We start from the raw sequence: 8,354 nt of genomic DNA on the forward strand, positions 1-8,354 counted from the left end.
CTCTCTTTTTTTTCAAAAGAAAAAAAAAGAATAGAAGCTTAAAATGTATTTAAACAGGGAGTCTGATTCCTTCTGGCAAATGTTCCTGAACAGAAGACATGGAATATGATTAGTACACCTAATATTCATTCATAATATATAACTTATTTTTCCTTTGTTGACTTTCTGGGGTCATTTTACTGCCATTTTTTGTAGCATTAATAGTACATTAATAGTACATTTTAGATGAATTTCAGGATTTGTACTAGTATCTCAATAAAGAATTGAGCTATAATTTTGATGAGCAGTGCATTGAAACTGTATATTACTTTGGTAAGACAGGCATTTTAACAATTTTAATACTGCCAATTTGTGAGCATGCTACCCAGGGTAGCAAAAACCATTCTTAACAGTGTAAGAACTTCTGAAGGAATCAGTAACCATGACTTCAAGCTGTATTATAGAGCAATAGTTATAAAAAAAAAAACTTCAAGGTAATGGTACATGCAAGTACCAATGTGATAAAAATGAAGATCTAGAAACCAACCTACACACAAATGAACTTTTTGTCTTTGATAAAGAAGTCAAAGCTATACAGTGGAAAAACTACAGACTTTTTAACGTATAGTGCTGCTTCAAATGGCAATCATAAATATGAGAATCCAAATTTATCCACTTTTATTTCCCAATACAAAGCCTAAGTCCAAATGAATCAAGGAATAATCTCCACAAAAATATATATAACTGAATCTAATAGAAAAGAATGTGGGAAAGGTCCTCGAACACATTGGCACAGAGGAAGATTTCCTGAACAGAACACCAATGGCACCAGCCTCCAAGAAATAGAGACAAACAGCATCTCATAATATTGAAATTTTTCTGTAAGGCCAAGGACACCGTCAATAGTACAAAAAAGCAACCCACAGATTGGGAAAGATCTTAACCAACCTTCCATTTGATAGAGGGCTAATATTCAAAATTTAAAAATATAATTGAAGAATTTAGACTTCAGAGAACCAAATAACACTATTATAAAAAGAGGGAACAGAGCTAAACAAAGAATTTTTATATGAGGAATCTCAAATTATTTTGAAGCACTTCTAGAAATGGTCAACATCCTTAGTCATCAGGGAAATGCAAAATCAAAACAATACTGAGATAAGTCTGGGGGCAATAGCATTCTGCATGGACAGAACCTGAAAGCAATTTCATTAATATCAGTAACAATAGAAAGAGGTCCATTTTGTTTGTTTGTTTGTTTGTTTGTTATTTTTTCTTTGTTTTGGGATATTTTATTTATTTACATTTAAGATGTTATCCCTTTTCCCCATTTATCACCCTTCAGAAAACTCACATCAGATCCCGCCTCCTCCTTTTTGCTTACATACCTTTGTAATTTAATGCAAGTATTAAGGTCATTTCTAGGTTGAGGAAATAGCAATTCAATAGATTCAAATAGTCAAGGAACAAGCAAGACAATAAACACAAATACTCAAAGTACAAGCAAGGCAATGAACAAAGTCCCACAAACACTCCTGTGATCACTATTTCTAAGGCCTTCTCAAGATAACCCAAAATATCTGTGCCTACTTCTCAGTTCTAGCCCAAAGTCATTTTTATGCCCAAAGCCTATTTTCACTCTAGCCTAAGATTTAGATTCCTGCCTGAAATTACTTCTTCATTTCTTTATCTATTTGATTGTAATGTCATGTACTTCTTTGTACAATTTTTTTTCCTTTTAATAAACTCTAATAATTTACTTGTATTTTCTCTTACTTATTTAAGTGAATTTATTTAAATGACTTTATTTCTTTTTATAAGGCCCACATCTTATCCATAAGATTAGACTTAAGGTCATTTTCTTGCACGTCAGTACTTCTTGGATATACACTGTTTAATGTTGTAGGAATGCAATATTATAGTAGTGTTATCTTACCCAAAATATTGTTGCTTATGTTCTTTCCTAGTCCTTAGACCATCTGAAGGTCTCTAGTGTTAATAAGCCTGGAAGTTACTGATATCTGTGGGACTCAGGGTGTGCAGGTCAAGCTGGAAATGTCAGGACTCTGGGCTCTCAAGAAAACAGGGTTTGCCAACGGCCGACAGAAGGCTTCTTGAGAATATAGTCACAGATAGGTTCAAACTCCTGGTTATCCAGAGTGTTGGCAGTGTTCCATGAAGGCAGTAATAGCTTGTGTTTCCTGATGTCTACTGGCATCTGGGATTGCAGGTACTGATGTAGACTGAAAGATGCATAACAGAGTAGATAGGGCAGATCTCCTGAGTTTTGTGCTTTCAGGGAATACAGGAGGGTGAGGATTGTGGATCTCATTTGTTTGTTCAGGAAAAAAAAATGCCTCCAGGGATACAAAAAGAGCTTAGTTCCAGGGAATAGAATGTGGATATAGGATTCAGAATTATAATTTAAATGATGTGTAAGTGTTCAAATATCATGCCAAGAATTGCATATTTAAGTTAAAAAATGTTGTACATACTAATATGGTTGAAATTTTATTTTGTGCACATCAAGACTACCAGGTTATCTTCAGAATTTATCTGTCTCAGTAAATATTCCTTAACTTCTTAAAAAAATGTGGAATCCTTTATTCTCATGTGCCTGATGTACTTTTCCTTGATATACTCAAGATCTTCTAATACATTGTTCAATATTATTTTACATTTTTGATCATATTCAATTTTTAGTTTATTTTTGTATATTCACTTTATATAGCCTTCATTGTCTCACTCACATTCATCCCCTCCCACAGTCCTTCCCCTGTCTCCATTTCCCATCTACTTTGAGTTGGTAGGGGTCCTATAGCTATACTCCTAAGCTGTTGTTTCACTTGTCTGCTGGGCTAAGTTCTTCTTCTCCCACTGGGTCCAGACATGGTAGCCTAGCTCCTAGAATATGTACCATGTACAGAATATAAATTTTGGGATAGTCTCCATTCCAGTTGTTTAGGACCCAGCTGAAGATTAAGGTACACAACTGCTACATAAATGCCTGGGTCCAGTCAGTGCATATCATTTAGTTGGTAATTTAGAATCTTAAGTCCCCAAGGGTCCATGTTGGTTGACTCTGTTGGTCTTCCTGTGGAGTTCCTATTTCTTTCATGGCTCACAATCCTACCTCCTATTCTTCTTTGAGAAACTCAAGCTCCATCCACTTCTTGTCTGTGGCTATCTATATCTGTCTGATTCAGTTGCTGTTTAGAGTCTCTCAGAGGACAACATTTTCCTATCTGCAATCATAACAGAGTATCATTAATAATGTCAAAGATTTCATCCAGTTGTTAGGTGAATATTCACCTTAGATTCTGCTCCATCTCTAGTGCCAGAATTGCTTGTTGACAGCATCAATTTTGAGTTGAAAGGTTTCTGGGAGGTAGGAGGCCTCTATCACTCTATTGCGGTTTCCAGCTGGCTGCAAGAGATTGTCTCTTCCAGACCATGAATGCAACATACTAAGTCATAGCTAAGGTTTCCCTCATTGATGTTTTTGTTCATCTATTATCCTTGTTATCAGTCTCATCCTCAAGATATACCACATTTCTGTCTCAAACAGTTTTAGGGTTCCATTTACGTTCATAAGCATCTAGCCTTCCCTCTTGTCCTTGTCTAAACCTCATCCTTAAACCAATATTCTCTTCCCCAACCTACACCATCTCCCAGTTTTCTTCATCCATCTGGCTATTATGTCTGTTCTATTCCCCTTTCTAAAATAATTTAAGCTTCCTTGGTCAGGCATTCATTCATATGTATGTTCTTTGGGTCTTAGTAGTGTAATATGTTACATGTTTTTTTATGGCTAGTATCTACTTGTAAGTGGGTATGTACCATGCATGGAATTTTGAGAGTCAGTTACTGCAAACAGAATCATGTTTTCAAGTTCTATCCATTTGCCTGTAAAATCCATGAGGTCTTTTGTTTTATGCAGCTGAATATTACTCCATTGAGAAGTTGTAACTCATTTTCTTTATTCATACTTCAGATGAGGTTTCCATCTAAGTTATTTACAGTTTGTGGCTTTTACAAATAAAGCAGCTATGATTATAGTTGAGGGAATGTTTCCATGGAATGTTCGAACACTTAATATTTTATCATATATCATTCCTTGTTTTCTTATAAGGATTCTCTCTGATTTTTATCCATGGTTTACTCTTGCAATACAATTCAGTCCTAATGAAGTACTGTATTTATGTCCGCTTTTCTGTCATTCTGTCATTGGAAAGGTGATTTTAATCCATTTTGATAAATCAGTTTCACTGAAGAAAGATTTTTTTTTAATTACTGGGTGATAATTGCGATAATTTTGTTTCAAGTTGTACTATTATAATGAATAATTAATGATGATATTCATAACATAAAATATTTGACGTATTTCATGAAATATCTTCTAATATCCATTCTGTTTTTTTTTTTTTTTTTTTTTGGTTTTTCGAGACAGGGTTTCTCTGTGTAGCCCTGGCTGTCCTGGAACTCACTCTGTAGACCAGGCTGGCCTCGAACTCAGAAATCCACCTGCCTCTGCCTCCCAAGTGCTGGGATTAAAGGCGTGCGCCACCACCGCCCGGCATCCATTATGTTTATGAATTATTTTTTGTAAGAAAATTCTGCATTTCACAGCTGTCTTTTTATGATCCTCAGGTTCATACTATTTCCTATATTATGGATGTGTACAGTTTTCACCTAACTACAAATTGTTATATGATGATTAGCTTTCATTACTTTCAGCTCTGACTTGTGATTATACCAAGAATATATTTTCCAAAAATATACACAGGATTACTTCCAGAAGAAAATATTGTGACGATTTGAATGTAGTAGGCTTTGACATCTACATCGAAACAAGTTCTGCAAATATATAGGTGACAGTACAGTATATAAAATGTGTGATTATGGAAATGATCTGTTTGCAAAACATATCTGTTCCATTTCTGAAAATGATCAAAGAGCCCTACGTTCCCCTGAAATAACCCAGTATGGGCCACTCTCTTTTTCACAACTGGAGGCTTCTCTAGAAAAAATTTTCAAGTTTTCAAGCACAACTATACTCTACACCACAATCTACAAACATTAAAAAGTAACATTTGGATGAATATATATATATATTTTTTTTGGTTTTTCGAGACAGGGTTTCTCTGTTTAGCCCTGGCTGTCCTGGAACTCACTCTGTAGACCAGGCTGGCCTCGAACTCAGAAATCCGCCTGCCTCTGCCTCCCAAGTGCTGGGATTAAAGGCGTGTGCCACTGCCGCCCGGCAGATGAATTTTTTTTTATGATTTATATGTCATACAATCTGAGATTAAGGAGTACATCAATACCTTATGAACTCAGAAGATTTTGGAACAGAGAAAAAGTTACTGAATGTTATCAATTTGAAGGATATTTCTCTCAAAATTTATGGCGGCTTCCTCAACAGTTACATCTACTCAGGGACAAATTCTAGAATGTATATCAACATAAAGAAATTGTATATGCAGGCAGTAAAGTGTGAAAGATACCATAGGAAAGGTACTTGTAGAAACTACATCAGAATAAATAGTATTAATATATGATATATTAAGAATCCTTTGCTAAAGTGTTACCAAAGCAATCAACATGGAGAGATGTTTTACAAAGGTAAGGTCTTATTACATGATTTTATTCCTGAAACAATTCCAAGTGAAAATCATCTAAGTAGCTCAAGTACAGAATATCCTTGTGGCAAGGATGGAAGAATTGCTGTCTCTAAACACTGGTCCCATTCTTCTTGGCAACAGCATACCATAAACAGTATTTTTACAGCTGAAAAGAATGATCCACATTTTAAGTGGATGTTTAATTCAAAGGTGATGTAATAGAACATGAACTAAAGGAGATTCCAAAAGATACACGTGTGATACCTACAGGAATGCTTCAAATGAATCATCAAACTTTCAGAGAAAAATGAAAGCATATAAATGTAATAAATATGGAAAACCATTTACCCAGTCTTTAAATCTTCAGGCTGACTATGGAAATCCTACTCAAGAGAAATCTTACATATGTAATGAATGTGGCAAATATTTTACACAGAACTCAAAACTTAAAGTACATTACAGAATTCTCCCAGGAGAGAAACCTTACAAATGTAATGAGTGTTGCAAATCTTTTACAGGAAACTTTTAGCTTAATATTCACTACAGAATCCATATAGGAGAAAGACGTTACAAATGTAATGAATGTGGGAAATCCTTTACCAAGTCAACACATCTTAAAGTTCACCATAGAGTCCATACTGGAAAGAAACCATACAAATATAATGAATGTTGCATATCATTTACTAACTCCTCAAGTATTTAGATTAACTACAGAATCCATACAAGTGAAGAACTTAACAAATGTGAAATATGTGTCAAGTGTTTTACCTGATCCTCTACTTTCCAAGTTCATCAAAGAAGCCATATTAGAAAACAACCCTATAAGTGTAGTGAATTTGGCAAATAAATTTCTTGGTCCTCAAATCTTCAAAGACACCTCATAATTAATGCTAGAGACATACCTTACTAATATAAAGAATCTGCAAAATGGGTAACACAAAAATAATGTCTTCAAACATATCACAGAATGCAAAGTGAAGAGAAACCTTACATTTGTAGAGGACATGGCTAATATTTTAGCAAAAACCCACAGCTTGGTGCATATAGACACCAGCAGGATGTCCACACATCCACACACATTCCAAACACCCTGCCAGGTCTGCCCAGTCTCTGGGACCTCAAATATCTCAAGTGGTAGGTATATCACTGAGGCCAGACGTAGCAGTCTCCTGCTGTATGTTGCATGCCTCTGACCAGCTAGTGTTTGATGCCTGGTTAATTGATCAGTGTCTGAGAGATAATCTGGCTGGTCAAGGTTATTTGAGAGTGCTGGTCTTTCTATGAAGTCACCCTTCTCCGCCACTTCTTCTAGCCTTTCCCTAATTCAACCACAGAGATCTCCATCTTGTGTGCTTTTGTTGGACATAAATATCTGCCTCTGTCTAGCTCAGCTGCTTGTTAGTCCTCTTGTAGAGCATCCATGGCAGAATCATATCTGTAAGTACATCAAAGCATCAGTAATAGTGTCAGGCCTTGGAGCCTCCCCTTGAGATGGGCCAAATTTTGGCTGATCATTGGACTTCCCTACATCAGTCTCCATTTTTTTCCTGCAGTTCTTTTAGACAGGAACAATTGTGGGTCAAAGTTTTGACTGTGGGATGGCAACAGCCTTATTTGTGATTGCTATAAGCAATGTCCAGATTCAACCTGTCAGAGTAAATTGAAGTAAATCTTCCTCACACAAAAAGAAGCCAAGCTAGATAAAGAGAAACTAGTCAAGTTGACTGGAAATGGTTTATGCAAAATAAGACACCTGCACAAGACACTTTTTAAGGCTTTGAACTGCCTTAAGGTTTAGCATTGTGATCCAGATTTCCAACTTTTAAAGATATCACCCATTCTGAAGTAAGCATTGGTGATGCAGCATTATTGGAATTAGTTCTGCTCACTGTCAGTCATACTCTATAAATACTCTAAATAAAACTCACTGGTTGTCCAAATGAGACTTTGGTGGGATCTGTTATGGTTTCCTATGTGTTCTTTATATTGGGTGAGTATATGTTTGTTGTATTTCCCCAGGAAAAGATTTGTCATCATGACAAATCAATGATGGATTGAAACCTATGAGTTAAAAGAGCTCTCACCTACTTCACATTATTCTAACTTTTAATCATGTCTCAGAAAATTCACAAACACATTTTCAAACAAGTGTAGAAACTAAAAAATGGGCTGTTTCTGTGAGTAAGCCTGGATACATGGCTATTAAGGATTTGTGACTTTTGAGGAAATTTGGGAGAAATAGGCTTGATAAAATCCAGGAATCCTATGAAGCAAGTCTAGTAAGCAGTGTTGCTTGCAGCACAGCTCTGAATAACAGAATGGAAACAGAAATGTAGACACTAAAGTCAATAACTGTGAGGCTTCACTGGCAAATTAATCTACTGTATATTGTAATAGAAACTATTGATGCTAAGTTCTAACGGCAACAACAGAAAAACTTGCTTGTATCTTTGCAAGTCATGATGAATCTTTTTGTACATTTAAAAAATATTTATTTTAGTATATCACTGGGAGTGCTTGGTTTATCCTATGCCTGAGGAGGTCAGAGGACAACTTGGGAAGACATGGCATATTTTTTCTCCCTGAGCCTTATGGGGCCATGGTATTGAAATTAGCTCTTCAGATTTTGGAGCAAGTACTGTTTCTTATAATTGCTTTCTAGCATAATCCACATGACATTTCACAACCATCTATCTATAAGTCTTGTTGTGGGATAGCTCATACCCTCTTATAACTCTCACAGAACTAGGA

Source organism: Grammomys surdaster, unplaced genomic scaffold (assembly GCF_004785775.1).
Source record: "Grammomys surdaster isolate TR1022 unplaced genomic scaffold, NIH_TR_1.0 412, whole genome shotgun sequence".
Lineage (NCBI taxonomy): Eukaryota > Metazoa > Chordata > Mammalia > Rodentia > Muridae > Grammomys > Grammomys surdaster.